Source organism: Tetrao urogallus (genome assembly GCF_951394365.1).
Source record: "Tetrao urogallus genome assembly, chromosome: 3".
Lineage (NCBI taxonomy): Eukaryota > Metazoa > Chordata > Aves > Galliformes > Phasianidae > Tetrao > Tetrao urogallus.
The window spans coordinates 81,715,124-81,738,306 of NC_136815.1; positions in this window are offsets into that span (position 1 = coordinate 81,715,124).

The window sequence follows — 23,183 nt, forward strand, 5'->3', positions numbered from 1 at the left end:
AAGAAAACTGTCGTATGTATTATGCAGTTAAAGCCCTCAACATTTTCAGTTTTTCACAAGGCTTGTTTGGAGCCTCCACGGCTATAGATTTTGTTGTAACCACAGAACAAAGACCAAATACGATGAGCATGACTCTTTTCAGTCCTCCATGTTCAGCCACTCTATTGATATCACTTATGTTTTCAGGATTCTTGTATATTTTTTATTCTTTAATGCTTACAGTAATATGAGAATCATTTTGTTTAAGCTACATGCTGATCTCGCTTGTCAATAAATTTGCAAGAAAAAAAAATGTTTTCTTCACATTTCTCATGATTCTTGGACCATTCCAAACCTTAATATGGGGAAAAATAAAACACCCACAAGCTGAGAGAAGAGCACCCAAGGGGGGAGATTGAGGGAAATAAATTAAATGGGCTAGTTGTTTTTTTGTTGTTGTTTGTTTGTCTTAAAGAAACATCAGCCACATTGATGCACATCTTACGTTAAGAGAGGACAAACTGTTCTTTTCTTTGAGCAAGGAGCTCCTGAGTGAGACATAAACACAACTTAAGCTCCCAGGTGCAGCACATCCCCAAACCTCCCATTCCAGGAACCTCTGCATCTGGCGCATCTGATGGATAATAACAGATAACCAAGCTCAGAGATACTGGAGGTCAGGATCACAAGTCTGGAGATCCATTTGGAGAACTGGAACTGCAGGGAAAGAATCAGGAGTGGGTTTGAGTGCTGATTTGGAGGGGTAGGGGCATGAATTACAGCTACAGAAAGGTTCTGGAGCTGAGCACGGCTTCACAAATAAGCAAGCATTGTGTTGCATGCCTCATCCTGGAGAGGCTCAACAAGGGCAGCTGGGGCTGTGGCTCACAGCTGGCCACACAGGAGCTCTGGCATGCAGTCTGTCCTACACACCCACATGCCTACGGCACAACTTCCTGAGCAGCAAGAGCATCCCTGCCACACAGATGACCAACACTGTAGTGCAGCCAGCAGTGAGAAGGCAAGGGACAGTCCCTTGCTTCCCTTGTGCGCAGTGAAATTCTCACCTGCCATCCCAAAGGTGAGCATGTCCTTGAGGTCTAACTCACAGTAAGCACCATAAAATGGGAAGGGAGTATAATTAACACACTGTGGCTCCCATATAGATATGGACTCCCATATATATATATGGAAGCCACAGTGTGTTTATATATTTATTTCTTTAAGTGATTTGGGGGAGGGAAAGGGAAAAGAAGAAGAAAAAAAAATGCTGAGGATCCCCATCATAGCTTTGGCCAACTCTCTCCAAATCAGGACTCAGTTCTAACATTGTGATGCTGCTCTGGAAGCACATTGCCCAAGTCACTGCAGTTTCTTGCTATGATTTAGGTCTTCAAAATGAGTAATAAAGAATGTATTTCTTTATTATGTAAAATTGTAAAGGGGTGTCACAATACAGATACAAACTCAGTTTTTTTCTTCATCTCAGAAGCTCTCTAGATTCACTTCTCTCCATGACTGTCACAAAAAGGTATCTTGAGAAGAAATAAACAAAACTTCACTTAGCTCTACCATTTACACAGGATCAAACCTCTGTAATGACAGTTACTGTCTCACACATCTCAATCTTCCCATGGTGATAGCAGCAACCATAACTTTCACTTTCCAGGCACTCACACAGGCAGTTGGGCTTTCTCAGCCCTATTCCATTGCAACTGTGGAGTAAAAGCATGACTAGAATCCAAATGCCCATCACCAAGCCTCTAGGTCTTTTATCCAATGTAAAATTTACTCAATGAAAAACAAATATTCTGCTTATTGAAATGCTTCTACTTGAAATCAATCCCATAATAGCCAAGTTCCTCTCAGTCAAATCTGTCAGGCTCCATATGCACTGGAGCCTGCCTGCAGGGACTCCTAGCACAGCAGCCTCGGCCTCCACATAGTGCTTCCCTGGAACATCTCTAGCAGGAGGTCTCTACTGCTGAAAAATGTGGGAATTTCAGGCAGAAAGCATTCCCCTCAAGATCTTCCATCTCCGACCCTTTGCTGCCTATCTAACTCAAACTCATTATAGAGCCTCACTGTTGCAGTACTGAAAAACATTTAACATTTGGCTTTCTATCAAACATGCTGCTTGCCATTTTTCTCTTGGAATTAGGCTGAAGAACTAAGACTAGATTTTAAACCCACACTCCAAGGCTTTTGCCAGAGCAGGACAGCTTACCATGCCACAGAGATTCCTTGTCTTAAACTTCATTCAGGGCTCAGCAGCTCAAGGCCTCAGCTGCTCTCTAAATTAAAAAGATCTCCGACCCTTTGGCCTCAGCTTCTTCCTTGAATTCCTGCTTCTCACCAGGCAACATCCTGCATGGTCAAGCAACAAAAACCTCATCTTCCTCAGTCCCAGAGCAGCTAATGAGTTCTGTGCTCTCCCCGAAGTCTTGTGCTGCAGTCTGTCACACCTGAACTCAAATGTGCTTGACAGTTACTGCGGCTGCCTTTCTGAAATAGCCTCAGTAAGGGCCCTATAAAAACATTCAGGCTCTGAATATGGCTTAGCCATGAGGATGAGAACAGTGTCCTGCAGGGCTTTGCAGCCTGAGCAAGGAGGTGGCTGCATTTGGCAAAAACAGAGACCTGAGCATTTCTAGTCAGCTCTTCTGGAGGACACAAGGAAGGTAAAGCAGGAAGATAACTTTGCCCACAATTCTCACGCAACAGACTGTAATGGAGGATCTGCACAGAAGATGTGGATTCTTCTGAATTAACCTTCCTCCCAGGACTGACATCAGTGAGATGGATGGAGCAGGATCCTGCTCCCCAGGAGCTCGCACAGGTCTCAGACAAACACAGTAACAGAATAATAGAATGGCTTACATTGGAAGGAACCTTGTATGTAGCCCGTCCAGTTCCAATCACTTGCTTTGACAGGGCTGCCACCCAGCAACTCAGGCTGCCCTGGGCCTTATCCAACCTAGCCTTGAGCACCTCCAGGCATGGGACACCCACAGCTTCTCTAGGCAGTCTGTGCCAGTGCCTTACCACTCCAAGAATACAAAATTTCTTCCTAACATGTCACCTAAATTTCCCCTCTTTTAGTTTAAAGCCATTCCCCCTTATCCTATCACTATTTGACTGTGTAAAAAATCTCTCCCCTTCCTGCTTATAAGCTCCGATTAAGTACCGTAAAGCTGCAATGAGAGCTCCTGGGAGCCTTCTCTTTTCTAGGCTAAACCACCCCATTTTTCTCAGCTTCCCTGAACATCTTCATGGCCAATGATCTGCTTGCTACAAATACATTCAATGATCAGTTAAAGTCAAAATGAAACTGTTAGAACAGCATATCTGCAGTCCAGTCGGAGACTTGAGCCATGGTTACTGTACTTGCCAGAGCATCTCAGCAGGCAAAGTTCAAGATACCAGGCACAAACAGAGCTTCCATACATTTATGTGCCAGGAAGCCCACAGATGGACATAAAGGTCTGCCCCCAACTTCTAGCTCTCACCCACCCACCCCCATTATGTGGCTGTATGTTGCAGAGATCCCCTTTTGCAGCCCTAAAAGACAGCTCTCTGCCAGACACATGGCACTCCTCAGTGTTCAACCAGCCTAAAACAGGAAAAGCTTCCTGGGCCTCACACACAGGATGCAGCACCTTCCTCGTGCAGCATGAGAGAGCTGGTTAAGAAAGACAGGAGGACAGAAAGTCCCACACTATCTCCTCAGACAAGGAGGGGGAAATCTTGCTCTGCCTGTGTTCCAGACTGCTGTAGTTTTTCCCCTCAGTACCCACACAGGACAGTGACAGCATGGCCATTCAGCACTGCCCCAAAGCAGTGAGGAAAGGCACTGTGTTAGCAGACATAATCCTCCCAGCTTTGCCCTAGAACTGGACCTGATCTCAAGCACATCAGTGTCTACAGTAATCTTATCAACTGCATGCAAGAAGGAATAAAAATTTTGAGAAATTAGAGAGCAGGTAATTAAAAAAAAATAATAATCAGAAATAAAGATTGTTTTGTTCTGCTTTTAACTTATGCATTGAAATGAGAGATGCTTGCATAGAAAGATCCTGCTCATGGAGCCTTAAAACCATCTGCTCCCTCTGCTTTCATACCATTCCTGTGTTCTACACCCATATCAGCTGCTTCCAAAAGCACTCCCACCGTCCTCCAAGTGTCTGCACCCCACAAGCACAGGACACTGACCAAGGAGCCTGAAAGGATCACAGAGGATCAATTACTATCAGCCAGGCGACAAACTGTCAAGAGTAACTCATGCACCTCCAGATGGGGGAAACCCTGAACAAAGAGATCAGAGAAGCAGCTCTCAAAGGGCCCAGCCTGCAGCTCATGGGGATTTCTGCCAGCGGGGTATTCTGTTGATAAGGGTTGCAGAGCTTCTCAGCCTGTTAGGCATGAGCCTGCAAGAGGGTAAGACATTCCCTGTTGGCCCAGTGATAATGTCTGTACTATCTAGTTATACAATAAGCCTTAGGTTGTTTTCCTAACGCAGGCAGAGTCTGGCAAAGCTAAAATAAGCTATTCTTGTCTCACACTGCAGCATGACAGCCTCACACATAGCTTCTTTCTCCCTACTGATACCTTCTTTCTTCCACTTGGCTGTACAAAAGACACCGATGCCATCAGTGGAGGAGCATGGCACCTCACACCCAGACCAAGCAGGATATGGAAAATTTAAAAGAGGTTCAAACTCCAGCCACTTTGATCAGGAGAGTAGCTTCACTAGAGCCAAAACAAATGTTTGCTGATAATCCCATGCCCTTTGTTTGCTTGTGTAGATTCCATTTTAATAGCTTTCTTATGGTAAGTTTTACAGCTGGGGTCAGAGCGATAAAAAGCACAGATTATTCTCCACCATGCTCGTTTGCTTTCCCCCACTTTGATGCAGCCTTACCTTGAAAAAAACAGATTCTTTGATTCAGGGTGCTCTGCTGACCCTTGCAAAACTTCACCTCCTTTATCACTTGACAAGCAGTTAGAAAAGCCTGGGCTGTTCCAGGGCAAAAGAAAAGTGAGTCATAACCAGGCTTTCCTGGAAGGCTTGAGGTACCCTTTCCTAGAGCACCCAAATCAAACAACCCTTTTAACCTCTGCATGATGCATTGATGGTGATTTACGTCCCTCCAAGCACAGCTCTGCCTGAACCCCCACAGGACCCTTGAAACAACTGCAGAGCTGAGACTGCAGCAGATCATAAGATGCCAGTAGTTCTTTGTCACTCCCTCATATGAAGCAGAAATGTCACTGTCTGTGCAGTAGCTTCTAATGCAGCCAAAAACACAATGCTTCAACTTTCATCTGTTCTTTCTACTTGATTTATTTGAGCTATGCCCCAGCCATTTCCCATTCTGAATGCCAAGAGAAGGAAAATGGGTTTTGTTTTTCCTTCGTTATTTTTTCAAGTTCAAGCTGAGCAAGATTAGAAGCTCTACCAGTCTGCATCAGTAACATGGAGAAACCTTTGTTGTCTCTAGTTAAAAATCAGAGTTGAACCAATTTACCTGTGGCATGGCAAAAGCTAGAAGCTGCCAGTAGCTTTCTGGTCCCAAGATGGAGTTCCTATTGCTTTTGTAACAGTTTAAGAAATTACTACTTGGGCTTTGCTGTTGAATTTTATGAATGGAAAATAGTTTTGCCCCTGAGCTTGTATTCATTATTCATAGTTTGGTTTGTTCCCTAAGAAACAGGAATGCAGCAACAAATTCAAGGACTCCCTGGAAGTTAGGTAACTGCAGATCCAGATCAGGAATGCACAATGCTTTTCCATCCCTAATTCCTGTGTCAATATCTCCAGGGGTTAACATGTGGCAGAAGACATGAGAATTTACGAACACATCAGTATCTTCTGGATGATGAGTACAAATAACCAAGAAGGCCTAATGCCACAGCTAGGATGAGCTTCGGTACTGCAATTGTAGAATGTGGCAAGGAAACAACACTGCAGGATTTTTTCACCTCCAAGCTGCTGCTGCTTGCTCACACAGATTTCTTGTATACTCCTGTCAGTAATGCAAACTGCTCTGACACTGGCATTTACTGGCAAGCAAGAGAAACACAGGTACAAATACCAAGCACAGCCAAGGTAAGAAACTTCAAGCAGACTCTGAAGCATCTCAGTGTTTAATCACAGCTGAGTATTCTGTAGTGCACACACACAGAAGAACAAAGTCCTGTCCTCCTGTCCACCTGTGAGAGTTCAAGGAAATTAGTCTGCACTGACTTATCGGCAGTCACAATCTTTCTGGGCTGATCTTAATACCTTTAAGACCTCCATCAGGGTTATGAGGCATTTTCTTTACAAATTTTGTGTTGTTTTTGCTATCTGGTTTTGTTTCATTTCTTGTTTTTGTGCCATGGTTGGTTTTTTGTTTTTTGGTTTTTGTTTTTTTTTTTTTTACCTCCCACTTATGATGAAATCCCAAACATTTGTGAGATGGCAGAATATGAAGACATGATCCTCATCTGCTCAAGCCCAGAGGAAGCAGCCAGGCCAAGGAAAGTAGCTAGTCTTGAAAGGGTGCTGGCTAACAGATGGAACAAGCAAAGGAGCCTCCCAGACAGGTGCTCACAGCAGACACGGCCAGTAGGAAGAAGGCTCACTCATGATACATTTTGAAGGAAATCCAAAAGACTATTAAATGGTGTCTCGATGCTGTGCAGCCTCCAACAGCTGAATTGGCTGCAAGAACTCCTAGTTGTATCAACACGTGGGAGTTGCACTGTGGCTTTATGTGCTTATTTTAGGCTTGGTCAGTTTCCTGGCCTGGTACAAACCTCAAATTCTTTGTCTGTGCTGAAGTTGAGGTCCCAGATTCAGTGTTCCTTATCACAGAATTGTACAGGTTGAAAAGGACCTCTGGACATCACCCAGTCCAACCCCCAGCTAAAGCAGACTCCGTACAGCAGGTCATACAGGAAAGTGTCCAGAGGGGTTTTGAATATCTCCAGAGAAGAAGACTCCACAATCTCTCTGTGCAGTCTGTTCCAGTGCTCTGTCATCCTCAAAGTAAGTTATTCCTCATGTTCAGATGGAACTTCCTGTGTTCCAGTTTGTGTCTGTTGTCCTGTTTCTGGGCACCTCTGTGCCTGGCACCATTGAATTCATAGGCATTGGTAAGATCCCAGGTCTCTCAGCCGTTCTCATACAGGAGATGCTCCAGGCCCCTCAGCATCTTTGCGGCCCTCCACTGGGTTCTCTCCAGTACTCCCCTGTGTTTCTTGAACTGGACAAAGCACTTTAGACGTGGCCTCACCAGAGCAGAGTAGAGGGGGAGGATCACCTCCCTTGACCTGCTGGCCATGCTGTTTTTAATGCACCCCAGGATACCATTGGCTTTCTGGGCCATAAGGGCACACTGCTGTCTCGTGGCCAGCCTGTTGTCCACTAGAACACCCAGGTCCTTCTCCACAGAGGTCATTTGCAGCTGGTCAGCCTCTCACCTGTACTGATGCAGGCGGTTATTTCTCCCTAGTTACAGGACTGTTCACTTGCCCTTGTTGTAACTCATTAGGTTCCTCTCCACCTTGTTCAGGTCTTGCTGAATGGCAGCACAGCCTTCTCATCCTTCTCGTGTCTCAGCCACTCCTCCCAGCTTCACATCATCAGCATGCTTGCTGAGGGTGGACTCTATCCATTCAAGGAGCTGATGTAGATATTAAACAAGACCTTGCTGAAGTCAAGCTGCACAACATCCACTGCTCTCCCGACCTCTACCCAGCCAGTCACAACTTCCACCAGGTTAGTTGAGAATGACTTCCCATTGGCGAACCCACACTGACTACTCTTGATAACCTTCTCTTCCACTTGCTTGGAGATTACATTCAAAATAAGTTGTTCTACCATATTCCCAGAGACAAAGATGAGACTGCTGCTTTAAGCCTAAAGCACTGCTAAGATTCCTGTATTGCCACACCGCAGGCTGAAGTGCCCTTCAGGAGGCACTAGCACGCTATCGGGTTTTCCCAACAAATTCATCTCAAGTAGTTTCTGCCGCTCCTGGCAGCTCATTCCTGCTTTCTCGGTAGTTACTGTTCCCACAGAAAACACTGTAGGATGAGAAAAAAAGTGAGGAGAAGGTGGAGCACAGGGAAATACAAACATAAATCAAAAGAAATGGCCTACACAGTATGACAGAGACAGGATTAGGAAGCTGTTCTACTGTATTGCATAAGTGAATGCAATTGTACCATCTAGAGGGAAAAACAAAACAAAAAAACACCACACTATTACTGGAACCTCTGCAAAGATGGATTACTTTGTTAGAGATGGAAGATGCTGCTTATCAGGCCATAACCATCTGTAGGTGTTCTTAAGAGTGTGTTGAAGCAGCTGGCGTACCTCAGGAAATCCACCCTAGGCCCAAATGTCTGCCTTGGCTGCTCAAGTGCCCATCACAGACACGATGCCTGTGACAGAGCAAAGCATCAATACTGAGGTTTTATCTGGAGCTGGAGCCAAATAGCACCGGCTGCCCAGGGATGGTTACTTCCTCACTATGCCAACCCCCACCTCCTCAGTGCCAGACACAGGCAAGTCCTTGCTTTCCAGCTTAATGCCCCATCTCAAGGAGGAATCACATGGTCCTCACACCACCCTGTGTCAGGAGGCATGTGTAGCACCACTCAGCACAGCCTCCGTGTGACTGCCCAGCTACAGCCACACTGCCCTGTGCAGCACCCACATCCTTGGTCAGTTGGTGTGAGTAGGGAATCAAGGGCCTAAAGAACAGGGCAGCAAATAATTCCAGTAAATCCTGTTCTGTTCCCAAAGAGAAAGCCTTATGCTTTTTTCTTAACTGTAGGTCTGATTTCTCCCTGCAATTTCCCCAGGTGGAAAAAGCCTGTTAGAAAGTGATGCTCTGCTGAAACAAAAGACTTCAGGGGGGCATTCCACTCTGTAAGAAATTAAAATAAATAAATAAATAAATAGATCCATAAAAGACTTTGATCTCAAAACTTCCTGGGCCACACTACAGGAACAAGGCTTCTCATTTTCAAATAGCTTCCTACCAATTGCATTTAATTAACATTTGGTGAAGTTTAAATATCAGCACCTGAACAATGGAGCTGACCTTCCCAAAGAGGATCACCCCTTCTCCCTCCTTGAAACAAAACCATTTTATAGTCTGCGTGCACCATCCCTTCTTTTCACCCCCTGCAGACAAAAACATATTGGAAAACCTGTGGGTTTTGCATGAAGTGGAGGCACCCTGCCCTGACCAGCCCTTGTATATCATGCTGTTTCTGGCCTCTATGCTGACTAGGTGTAACTTGCAGCTGATTCTTCCCCCTGCAACTCCATACCCTCAGAGAGATGCTGCAGGAGACCAGAGTCGCTGTATGGGACTTCGTGGCTTCTCCTGGGGACAAGTAAGCATACGACACGTCAGTGCAGAGCTGTCGCCGGGCCGGGGACATCCAGGAGGTGGCACTGTTAAACTGCTGAGGTTTGCCACGAGTCGGTGTTCTTTTTTCCCCTCCCACCTCCTCCCCCGTAATCTTTTTTCCTGCCTTGAGGATGGCGATACAGCATTGCAAAAGCTTGGCTGGGGAGAAAAAAAAAAAAAAAAAAGCAGCCAACAAACTAAACCTCCGTAAAACAGACGATGGCTTTATGATTGCGGGAGTGTTTCTCTCTCTCCCTCACATCAGAACCTTAACGGACTGGCTAGCTGAGATAGAGATGTTTACTCTGCACAAGGTGATGTTATACAACTTTCTCCCTCGAGCAACTACCGGAACTGTTCTGTTTTAACCCTCTGACACCTGGACCCAGCCCATTCAAAGTCCCTTTTAACTTTTTTTCTCTTTCTTTTTTCTTTTTTTTCTTTTTTTTTCTTTTTTTTCCAGGCAGCCTACACCCTTAACGCACTGTAATGCAGAACACCTACCTGGTGCTGACCTAGCAGGCAAACAACAAAAGCTCTTTATCAGGACGGACACGTTATCGCCACTCAGCACCCCAGCTCCCTCTCCCTGAGCAAACAGCAGGGGTGGCAGGGGACAGCCACTCCAGCTCCCAGGCAGGGAAATGGCACAACCCTACCATTCTGCAAGCAGTTTGCACCAGGACTGGCTGAGCGCTCCTTCCTGCTGGGACTCAACTCCAGGGAGGAGGGAGCCATGCTGCAAGACTTGCCAAGACTTCTGTTGGCACCTTGATGTCCCAGCAAAGCCCCACAGGAGCATGGCCTGTTCACTGCACGAAGGTGTCTGAACAAGCTACTGCACACTGATTCACAGCAGTGCTTTTACTCTTGGTGAACTTCAAATTAAGTACTAAGTGGGAAGAGCATTGCTAAAACATCTTGAAATCACCACTCCTGTCAGTAATGCAGACAACAGGTTTCCTTGCAGGCCCTCCCCAGCCCCTTTGCAACACTTGCTGCAGCATAAAACCCCATCGTGCAGGAATCACTGATATTCTTGCAACTATTTCATTGTTTGCAGGGGAAAGATAACCATGAAAAAACATGTGCCAGATTTTAATTCCTTAGACTTGCACAGTAGCAGTGGAGAAACTGGCCAGCCATGACTTGCTTACCCTCCGTAATCTGCATCATACCCTCTGCATCTGGCACTGGCTGGAAGGAAATCAGTGATCAGAGGCTCAGCATGGATACCACTCACCTACACCAACTCTGCTTTCAGGACTTCAATAAGTTCACAAATGAGTGCTGCCCCCCTTGAGCAGACAGGTCCACAACTGCTCCCCAGCCTGTCTTCCTCAAGTAACAGCCCAGATGAGTCATAGCAAAGATTGCAGGAACTGTGTCTTTTTTTAGTGATTTAAAAGTTCTCACGGCCATATTTTCCTCCGTGAAACTTGGCCCTTCTCTACCACAATTGTAGAAACTGCCAACAAAAAGTGAGGCTCTGCAAACCATGTGATCCAGGACAGCAGTGCCCAAATTTCTAGCCAGACAGGACAGAAGTTCTGATCTTCCCCTGAACATCATGCAGTGCATCCAGGTGGAAGAGCTACTCTATGTACACATCCAGAGTCTATCAAAAGACTCAAAATCTCTCAGAAAACTTACCTTTGCTGCAGGCAAGCATACAAGCCTGCTTCCCACAAAGGCTATCAGGAGGAACGGACATGGTGGTGAAGGGTTGATGGTTGGACTAGATGATCTCCACGGTTTTTTCCAACCTCAATAATCCTATGTTTTTCCAGGAACTCCTTGAATATGGTAAGAGAGCTACCCAGAAGCACTGATTTTCTGGCAACCAGCCCCATTAGCAGCTTTCCCAAGGAGCTGGCAGCCCCTCCCCTCTCCTACCAAGGGCTCACACCTGGGCTCTTAATACAGGAAAGGCCATCATGAAACACAAAAAGGTTGCAATGCCCCAGCTGCTACCTCTGCCATCACCAGTGGCCCTTCAAAGCAGGCCCCTCTGAAATAATAAAACTAATGGCAAAAAGCAGTGAGGATCCAGCCACAAACTTTAGGAACTCTTGAACTGTCCTTCTGGGCCCTTGCTTTTTGGCACAAATCTAGTGTCACGCAGCATGAAAATAGAAAGCTTCCAGTTAAGCAATCATGTTGATTTGTATCAAAACCACTTTCCTAGCACTTTAAGATTTCAGTGATAAAAATCTCCTTGCACGTTAGCGACGTACATCCACAGCATGAGGTGATTTCAACCTACGTTAACAAGACAGAGCTCTCTCCTCAGTAACTAGGACAAATGCTAACTCTGGCATTATCCCATCTGACCTCAGCAGCCAGCCAAAAATGTAGGGAGCGGCAAGTTTCCGTTACAAGCTGATTTGGTAGCTAAATAAGGTGTTCCCTCCATCCCTTACAAAGAATGCATAAATTCATTCTTTCTACCCACTGTGAGCACAGCAAAGATCAAACAACACAGAGCAATGTATTTGCTCACATTCTCACGTCCTTTTTGAAATTCATACCCTGTTTAAAGGTCTCTTCAGAGCGTGACAGCAGCTCTGGCTGCTCCTGCTGCAGAACTCAAGGGTGCTACCAGCTTTGGTGATTGACCCTTCTCAGCCATGACTGCTGCCCTGCAGAGAGGAGCTGGACATGGCACACACCTGCTCCTTCAGTCTAGCACACCAGAAGACTTCTCAGTACCAGATATTGATACAGCTGCCTATCCTCCACAGCAGGTCTGCAGCCTGTTCGTTAACAGCTTCACCTGCCAACACAAGGCTCAGAAGACTTCTTCCTGAGAACCACCCTTAGTTTGCAGCCCCTTACCTTCTCACGTTTCCCATCCAGAGCTGTGCTTCTCTCTCAGGCCAGGATGACAATCCTTGCCATCCCAAAGCAGGTGGATTCAGCAAGGTGATCCTACTGGAGGGGGGAAAAATTGCTGTTGAGAGTATGAGGGGTGCAGGGGTAATTTTCGGTTTCCTCTGTGGCTCGTTTCAGAGTTAGGAGGAGGAACAGAGCAGGAGGAGAGATGGATTGTGTGTTCAGCAGCAATTAAGCACTAAGACAGCCTTTCTCCATCATTAAGAAGACACCATAACTTTACTGATTCTTCTTAGTCCTTGTGTATCGGAACAGTCAACAGTCAGCAGAAATACACGTCACCTGTCAGGAATGTGTGTTTGGGCCTGGGGTTCAACCACTTCCATCTTCTGATTTCCATTAGGGACTCTTTTCTTACTCCCAGTGTGCAGATTCCCATTCCACCATCTCTTTCAGCAAGGTTCAGTCTATTTGTGATTTCGCTTCAGTCCATTAGTGCCTGCTACAGCACTTACTGAAATCAATAGAAAAGAGCCCATTTCACTGATTAAGGTGGGAATTAAATTCTTTCTCTTTCCAAGCAGCCTTGAAGTATTGCTTTCTTCTGAACCAGTCCTTTCTACTTCTGCTCAATTGCACAGAAATTTTCTTCAATCAGGAGGTTGAGTCTGATCTGAAGACTATACTCCAACCTGCATCTCCCCAATTAAGGAGAAAGCGACATTTTTAACTGTCATCTTTTGTTGAAAACTTTAGACTGCTCGCAAACGCATCACTATCAGTTCTTCATGGAACTTTCTTAGGGATTGAGAGGTTTGGGAGAAATGCTTGGTCTTTTTTCTATGGGAGGTCAGGGAGGAGAAATAGTGTGCTTCCTTTCAAGGGTTTCTCCCATTGGTTTTAGGAATGCCAAGATGGCTGAACACAGCCCTCTGTTTTTCTAGAGGATTAAAAATATTTGAGGGCTGAGTACGAAGTGCTCTTATGCTTTCTGTGGAAAACAGGAGTGCTGAATACTTAGGAAATATCTCTCCTAAACACCGAGCACAGTGGTTTCCCCATCCCAAAGCCAACATGCCCTTCAGGCTGGTCAGAACCTGTGTTAACATTTAACAATAAGGGTCTGTTCTGTGCATCCTAACAAAAGGAGAGAGGCACACCCTCTTCTTTTTCTTGTGACTAGATACTAAAGCATTTAAAAATGTGTACAGTGCTCATTTGCACATTGCACTGAACAGCACAGAAGACCCCAAACTATTTTCACCTATTGGGCTCAGTGAAGCACAAACTGTATGATGAGCAATCTGCTAGCTCCCCAGCTTGCTTGCATTTGAGTAAGTGCTAGAGCTGATAATAAAACACAAAACAAACGACAGTTGTATGAACACTCCCTTAAGTAACATTTGGTATTCCAGAGCTTGAACTTTGCGATAGAGTAATTATTGCTTTGTTTCTAAGGGAAATTGAGGCCAGCAGCACAGCCGGGAATTTCTTACATTTCTGGATGCCCAGCATCCCTCCAGAAAGCAGCTGCTGTGTCCCTGTTTCTCACATCTGTGGGTGACTCAGCTGCCCCAGCCGAGTTTCACCCAGATCCCTCCCCAGGCAGGGCAGGAGCAGCTGTGCCAGCTCCCACCCGCGCAGGCTGGGGCAGCACCAGACCTCGGAGCTGTGTGAGCTCGCAGGGCTGCTCACGGCTGGGCCCAGGTGAGCCACGGGCATGCTGTCAGGGGCCCTGCCAGGAAACACCGGCGTCTTTCCCAATCGCTGCTGGAGCAGACAGCACCCAGGTGTGCTATTTAGCCGGCCCGGGTGCGGCTCTCATCCATTACAGTCAGTCCCTGCGATGCTTTGCCCTGAGTCAGGTGCTGGCAGGCCTCCTGGGATCCTCCGTCTCCAGGCAGTGGGAAGATGGGGGCACGCAGCAGTCTGCCCTATGCCACGAGAGCCTCGCACCTCCTTTTAGCTAGCCAGTGCCTTTATGCAAGGGAATGAACTGGGTCTAGAATCAAAACGGGGTTTGAACTGCTTGGCTAAGCATGCACGAGCCCATTTGAATGCACTTACACGAGCTGACAATCTGGTTAGCGCTCATCAATTAATTACAGACCAGCATGTCCACACCATGTTTTCTCTATGATTTAGCCAAGCCAATTTTCCAAAACAATTTTAACTAACCCAGGCACAGCTGAACTGTAGAAATATATTCTGTGATCTGGGACACCAGAGCACAGTCAGGAGGACTCGAGCACACTGCACACATAAATATGGTATTCCAAAACCTCTTGCAGAAACTTGCTGTGGTTTCTTACTATATCCATGCCCTCCACAGTCCTCCTTGGGGGGGACTACTGCACCCCACAGCAATGCTGGTGAGAGAGGCACATGCCCCTGCCTTTTTTTCCTTCAGGTTAGAAGCTGATGCATTGAGCTCTAGCTGCTGGGAAAGTTTGTGCTAAGGGCCCAGCTTGCAAAAAGTAGGTAACAAACAGCTGAGGAGCAGTAGCATCTTAAACAGCTGCAGCTGTTTCCCCAGTGAACGTGATTCAGAGCCTCAACGTTCACAAGCTGAAGCTTAGAACATAGCAACAATTCTTGCAAAATATTTTGCTTCTTGTCTTTTTTTTTTTTCTCCCCCACACAACTTTTTAACCTCTTGGTGCCTATGCCGAGTCCCTACCTAAAATAAGTTTCAGGGTGGAACATACTTGCCACTTGATCCGTGGCTTGCTAAATTTAGCCAAACACAGACTGCCTGTAGACATGGCTCTCTTGAAATGTCAGTAGCCACACAAAAGGTTGCCAATGTCATCCAGGAAGTGGGACACCAAGGCAGTTATATTTTTTACTTAAAATAATACTAAAAGAAACTTTCATACTCTGCGGAGAGGCAACCATAAATTTGATTCCCCAAAAAAAAGGGGAGGAGGGAGGAGGAGGTGGGGAAGGACAAGGACAGACTTTAGCAAAGCAGAGGAGAGCCAGAAGAGAACTTTTGTATTTAACATACATAGAAGAGATTAACTCTTTGACTGGAGTCACTGTAAGCTGAAAAAGAGAATAACCTGCTTCAAATGGTTTTAAGCAGTAAAGAGAGAGTTAAAGACTCTTGTTCTAGAGGAAAGAAAGATTTGGAAGAAAAAGATGAATACACCAGCGTAACATGCAATTCCATCTTCTTAAGTTACCAAGTGTTTGATGTCAGCATCTGACTTATATGACTTTACATCTGACTTTACAAATGCATGACTTCTGAAGAAGTATCAAATACACAACAGCTCCTCCATCCAATGAGGTACTGGGATCCAGGGAAATCCCAGCGCCTCATCCTAGGGAAACTTTTCTTGGATCTTTGTGGGGGAGACACCAGTGACTAGTAAAAATAATAAATAAATAAAATTTGCCTGGCAACAGTACTTTCACGGTCAGAAAAGCATCAAGGTGTGCATAGAAATTCCTGTAGACAAAGGTAAATGCCAGCTCAGCTTGCCTCCATGAGAGATCACTAGGGGCAGCACTTCCAGCCATCTTGTCTTTGCCTCCATAGTTCCTAAAGAAATAAAAAAACCACAAGAACTACCAGCAAAGCCAAGCTTAAACTGTGTTTCTTGCCTCCTCCAGGGTCAAATATAACAGTAACGAAAATGATGGTTTGCACCAGCTGCTCCTTCATCATTTGACTGAAAGCAGGTGAACAACAGAACAGCCCCAAAGGCAATGCACTGCTGAGCTGACCTCATTAGCTCCGCTCTGCAAAGCCCCCTGCCCCCCCAAGCCGACTGCCTGCCCAGTCTCTGCCTTACAGCTTTGAAATGATCCCTTTCCTCCATCAGCATGTAAGACTAGTCACCTGCTATATGTTCAGGCACAGGATGAACTGAATGCTGTGAACTCAGCCAAGTTAAGGGGAGAAGGCCTTTAAAAGTAGATGCAATTAAGGGCTTGTTAGCATACAAAATCATCATGGTTCCTCCCAGAGCCTATGGCAAAGCTGAGCAGGACTAGTCTTGGTCCATGGGCACTGTAGTTCTTGTTCCAGGATGTGCACAAAAATGGAGGGCACAAAACCCAGGGTGAGGTGAAGAAACATCCCTTGTGGGCCCGAAGAGAAAGCTCGGATATAGGTGCGTCTGGGCTGCAGAACTGGCATGCTGTGTTGGCACAGGCAGTATCTCATGTCTGGCAGATACTGCTGTCAGCAAAATGTGATACTGCACTCTCCCCTTAGTACAGCCCCCAGCCTATTTGATGCCTCCATAGAATAACCTGTTGCATCTCAAGTCTGGCTAGCTGTTTGGGTAACAAACAGCTGTTCTCAAGGCTAAGATGCCTGAACTTCTCCTCTCGGAGAATAAGGTAAAAGAATGAGATATTAACTGTGAAAAATGCACATGTATGTAGAAACTGAGCTGTTATTCAGTATCATACAACATCTTCCTATTTGAGGAGCTGCCTGACTCTTGAGATAGATAAGCTCTTGGCTGTGGGAAGGGATAATGCAGAGTTTTCAACAAAAGTAGAACAAGAAAGTGTTCACAGGGCAACCAGTGGTACAGATGCTGCAGCGTTTTATCACCAGCATTTTGCAGAACTCTCCATAAACTAAACTGTTTTCCTACTTGCCCAAAGTCATGAGTAATTATCTTCATATCCAATATAAATTAGCAAGATGTGCATGTCACTGATACTGGGACAGTATAACTTGCAACATTTCTGGCATTCAGTGATCTGTAAAAAATTCTAACTACATGTAGAGAATTATTACAGCAGGAAAAAGGGGAAGATGCATGATTAAAACAGATGGGTGGAGCTGACAGCATCACAGTTGTGCTGAATCATCCTCCCTATATTTTACATTTTAAGCTTAGGCTCTTTTCCTCCCCAGCACTAGATATCCTTAGGGTCAACTGAAGATCCCTCAGGTCTATAGTTTTATATGCCACCAAAGCAGCAACATCAATACATTCAGTTCTTTTTCATCTTGCTTAGAACTTAGAGTCCCAATAACTCTGGCATAAAACAGAAAACTCAACTGAGTCTCATGGAGATGCTCACCAGGGTAAAAGTTGCATGCTGAAAGGGAAGCAGGGCCTTTACTCTTAATTAATTCTTATTTAACTCAAATATCTAGCAATCAGTTGGATGAAAATCTCTCTTTGTTTAACATTAAACAGCTGCTGTTCCATTAGTGCCTGAGTAAGCTATTAATTTGAGTTCCCAAAGGAAGACCTCCAGCAAGAAAAATCTGAAAGAAATATCAGATCTTAAAATCTATGGCTCTTTTTCCCTTAGAAGGTGGGAGGGAAGAAGTAGGGGAGTCAGGAGTGCTTTCTTTTCCAGAGCTCTAAGGAACTTTACACAGTCACACAATCTTCAAATTCAGAATTCCTGGGTAGGGGCTTCCACTTCGCACAGCTAACCACAGCAGCAAGCTGCATGGATGAACAAACCTCCCTGCCAGAGTGCAGGGGTAAACCTAGCGTGGAGCCTTTAGGGAAAGTCTTAGCTGCTACTCTCCAATTTGTGGACCTGCAAACTTCCACTCATAAGAAATGGACCTGAAGCATCATTCTGGATCCTTGAGTTCTAGTGGTCCAGAAAGCTGAGGCCTTTGGCTGCCAGGCGCCGGTTCCTAGTGTAAATCTCACAGTCTGTCAAGAACAGAGAGAACTGCCCAAGTCATGACAGCATGAGTCAGGTCACACTACTGTCTTGGCCAGCACTGGGGTACAACAACCATCATTTAGTCTAGTGTTATCCTCATTAAGCCTCTGCCATGCGATTTGCTAGTTCAGCTAATCTGAATTTGCTGCGGGTATCCAAATGCAAAATAAGCACTTTCCCCTCTTTAATTATAGTCTTTATGTTTTGTGATTTAGGTTGCTCCTGTCATTGTTTGCAAGAAAAGATGGGGTTGCATAACAGTGTGTAACACGATACAGCTGCAGACAGGGCTGCTCAACCAGTGTAAGCCCAAATAGAAAACAGCTTCTGTTAACCAGCAGCTGAACAGCAGGGAAACCTCACCCAGCCTTTTCCTCTGGTAGGGGCAGGGGAAGGCCTGTGGGCTGTCCCTTTGCCCTGCTTATATCCAGTTTATTACAGCCACCAACTTCTTGGCAGGATTCAACGCAGTTCTCTCTGGTGGGTCCTGACTAAGATAGGAAGCCAAGCTGTTTCTGTTCAGAGTGCCATTTTTGATGGGAGTGTGGCATGTTTATTTTAAGAAAATGGGAAACTCGACTCAACAATTTCACTTTTAATTCACCTACTGTCAAACCTTGTAGGTCTCCCTCAGGCAAAAATCCAACCTGTGTCAGCAGGACTGTTGGGTTTGTCATTTTTTTCTTTCTTTCTTTCTTTCTTTCTTTTTTTTCCTTTTTAACTAGGCCTGTAGGATCCAGTCCAGCAACTCTTCAACCATCATGTTCAAGGATTAGTCTGTACTTGACAAGTTTCTCATTCTTCTGAGGCGAATTCTGTAGAAAGAAGGGGACAGTGCTGCATCAAGCAAGCATAAGTGCTTTCTCTGTTTGCATCCAGAGCCTATGTGAGCTTCTGAGATCGGAGCCTGGGACCAAATTTTCTTCTTGTGTTCTTCAGTGTAGTTCCTCTGAAGTCACCGCTACCAGATAAGCTGTGTAGAATAGCACAGCCTTATGTGGCCACTTAGACTGAGTGGCTTATTTTTAGCTCAAACCTCTACCTTAAGTGATGCCAGTTTTAATAATCAATCCAGTACAGCCTCGGTGGTACCAGCAAAACTCTCCCTGCAAATGCTGCAGTGCTCAGACTGTTAAACAGAATACAGTTAAAATCACACAACAGCTTTAAAATGTCACAGAACTGCGTGTGTGTGTGTATGTGTGTGTGTTCAGACCACACTGGCACACTGCATCTTAGGGGATGTTTTAGGGGAAGAAGCTGCACAGATGTAACCCTTTTTTGCAACCAGTGCAACTTCTGCTGCACTGCCACTAGCTGGTTTCTCCCCAAAACAGAAATTTTAGGTATGTTGACTTTTATCCTGGAATATGAGGTGCAGGATTTGTCAGATGAAATGAACAGCTGCACATGCTCTTTGTTGCACAGACTCACACTGGGGAACGTGGAAGCTGATGAGTGCTACTGGATATAGAAAGACCACCTAAAAACCCCATTGGTGCCAGTTCAGGGTTGCAAATATGTGACCTGGAAATCCTTCTCATACGTGGCTCTGTATGTTGCACAGACCTATAATGGAAGCTTACAAAAAGCAACTCGTTGTCTAACAGAGCAGTTTTTCACCTGGTGCATGCCCAAACCTGATCCAAACACATCCCATAGCACCTTGGCTACCAGATGTGAATTGCTATTAAACCAACTGCTGCCTACATTAGTCGGGAACATTGCTTAGTAAGTATGTTCAGATTTCTGGTTGTCTTGCACCTACCTATTATCTGATCTTAAAGAGCTACCCAGCATTCCCCTGCCAGTGAAGGCAATGCAACTGTCTCTGTGACAGGATAGCAGCTTTCTGCAGATCGTGCAGGTCTGAAGCACATCATTCTCAGCTCAGGAAGCAAGAGAGGAGATTGAGAGAACACAATAGCATCTAGAAAACAGCCAGCTAAACATATGATTTCTATACCAGTTCAATTTCCTTGGGACTTTCCCAGCATTTTTACCCCAACTGTTAGCAATAGTGAAGAAAAAAAAAAAAAGTTGAGATTCAAGATCTTTTTTTCTGGACCAGGCATCCTAATAGTTCTTCAACCTGGCTGCAAAATTACATAAACAAGGACAAAATTCTGGCCTGTGAAAATCATGGCAAAACTCCCACAGCTCTGAATGAAGCCAAACGTTCACCCCCACCTTCCACAATGTATGCGCTCAGATTTAAAATACATTTTACAAATACAGCTTTAAAATGTTCTTTCCAGGGCTGGATAGAAGAAGGAACATCAAAGAATGCAGCCTTGCTGTTTTCATTAAACTTTCACCAAGTTTGGCTAACTGTGATGAAACAACAACAGTTGTGATCCTGCGTTCTCATTGAGATTGTTATCAAAATTAGCAAAAGCAGTTAAGTCAGATGAGTGAGAAAGCTATGAATGAAGTTCAGCTCCAGCTGCTGGAACTTTCTTCCAGTACTGCTTGTTTGTCTCCTTAACTACAATTCATCTTTCCTTTTCCCCTGTTGCTTACGGCCCCCAGTCCTCAGTAGGATGCTAGATTCTTTGGCAAAGAGATGCAGGCTGTGTCCATACCATTCTTCACACTCCACCGATCATTAACTCATCTGCAAAATTCCTTCCAGATATCTTACATCTTCTCTTCTATTGCTGCAGTGCAGCAGCGTACGTCCAGGCTGTCTTTAGGATTTTATTTTTGTGGAGAAAGCCACAGGAACTTCACAAAATGTGATGAGCAGCAGGCTTCCCAGAGAGCCCATGCTGATCAAGGAAATGCTGTTGAAGCAGCAGGCTGTACCTTGCCCATGGATAAGCAGTGGTGAGCCGTTCCGCAGTGAACCGCGTGGTCTCCTCGGTAAGAAATGTAATCCCTCTAAGTCAACAAGGCAGGCAGGGCACAGATAGCTTTCTCAGAACAAAACAGACATTATTACACCTCTGGTAGTAAAGCAACAGAAGGTGACAGTGCACGTCTCCATTACCACTGTAAAGCCTTCCACAGATACAGCCATCTGAATCCTCTCCAAGTGTTTGGCAAGTCCAATCTCTGCAGCAATGTTCTGGAGGTCTCCTGTGATCTGCAGAAAGCTGCTGAAGTTCAAGGGCTGCACTGTTGTTTTCCTTCTCTGTCCACCCTCTACATCACTACTAAATCCATTGGGATAGGAAAGTACTTTCCTAAGAGGAATTGAGCGGGATGCAATGTGGCAGAAGCAAGTTGCTCCAAGAATGGGTTTTACTTTGAGTGAGAAGAAGAGGAAGAGACGTGTTATGCCATGAGGAGCTGTAAAAAGATTTCTCCAGATCTTTCTACAGAAATGTGTCCCATGCTACAAAATTGCTGGAATAGAGCTCTGAGCTAAGCCAGTTTCTTTAACTGAATGCACAAAACTGGTGCTCTCACAGCACTCAGAGCCAGCCAGCCATAAGAGGGCAGCAGGAATCCAACACATACAGCAAACGGTCCCTTTCTGAGGCTGGATGTCCAGACAAGCAAAACTTACTGGGCAAAGCAAGAGAAGAGGTATTTTAAAATATATATTAACTCTCCTCTTCAAAAAGCACTGTTAGCCAGGCACCTACCCACAGACAGTGCAGCCACACACCATCCTATGCCAGGAAGAAAAGTGTTGTAATGTCTCATCCTGAATGAGCCATCCGCCATCCTGCCCAGCTTTTATCCTGGAGATATATGAAAGAATTACATTTCTGGCAAACTTCCTGACTTAACAGCTGAATGGAAGTCCTTTGTGAAATATGCATTCCATGGCTTGCCCTTATCCTCACGTAATGAAAATAGAAAAGGAGGGGGAAAAAAGCACTGAAACACACAAGCCAGGATACTCGTGACTGCAACACAGAGCCATGAAAGCCAGCCCTGCCACCTCAGCATGGTCCTTGTGGCTCTGTGTGACCCAGGCCCCAGGCGTATGGCCCAGCTCAGCAGCATGGCTGAGCAGCAATGTGCTCAGAGCTGTGCTGGCACAGCGTCCTGAAAGCAAGCAGCAATGTTTTCCTTGGGGGAAGAGGCGTTCGGCCGCTCCCATCCCTGCCAGCACTTGTGCTGCAGACAAAGCCTCACAGTGATGCAGGACGGGCAGTGCCTCTCCATCCTGCTCACGCGGAGATGAAGTCTCCTCATGCTGTGAACATATGACCCAAGGTGGAAATAAAACTGGCAAGCCACAAGTGATTCAGCTCCCATCACCAAGAGCAACTTAGGCTCATGCTGCCGACATTTGTGGGCAGCGAGATCTGAGGGGAAGCTGGGGACTCAAAGTACAACATGACAGTAGTGATTTCTAGTGACACATGCCCCGGAGGATCTTCTCAGGGTTGAATCCAGTCAGCCATGCTTCATACCAGGGATGAAATGTGCACGGTTTCATGGGGACACGCTGGTCAGCCGACCACAGCCATATGCTGCTGCCCCAGCGTCACCAGTGTTCCTCAGCCCAGGCCAGGCGGCCATCTCCTTCCACAGCCTGAACCTCCAAGGCCAAAGGGAAATCTTTCCAAAATCTCTCCTTCCTCAGCCACAAAACAAAGCCAGCCACCCACACCTGGTTATTCCCTCTCCAGCCAGAACTGAGGCTGCTATGCCTGCAGCTGATGGACTGGTGGAAGTCCCGTGAGGAGGTCAGCTCAGGCCCAGCAGGCACCCAGCCATCCTCCTCAGGAAAGCCTGGACGTGCTTGGAGCCAACATGGCAGCGAGCAGGGCCCTGCCTGTCTCACAGCCCTGCAGGTCCAGGTGAAGCACTGGAGCAGATTCCCCAGAGAAGCCGTGGATTCCCCACCATTGGAACTGCTCAAAAAATTGGGTGGGATGGGGCCTCGTGCATCCTGATCTGGTGGGAGGTGTCCCTGCTTGTGGCAGAGGACTCGACTAGTGATCTTCTGGGTCCCTTCCAGCCCAAACCATTTTGTAATCCTATGATTTATAGAGGACAAGTTTATTATGCCTGCTCAGTTTTGTGTCAGCATTGTCCTTTAACTTAAATAGCTCCTCTTCCTCCTTAGCACTAGCCTCCAGGATGTATTTATAGAGAGCGATCATATCCCTCTTTCAGCTTGCCTGGTGCTGGACTAAATAAGCCAAGCTCTTTCAGTCTACTTTTATAACACCAGCTCTCCAACGCCCTAATCCTCCCGCAGCCTTTCTTTGCACCTGTTCCAGTGTGAATCAATCTTTTTTGAAAGTGAATGACCATAACTGCCCAGCATTGTGTGCATGGCATGTCACATTGCTTTCTACAACAGAATTAGTATTTCCCTCTCCT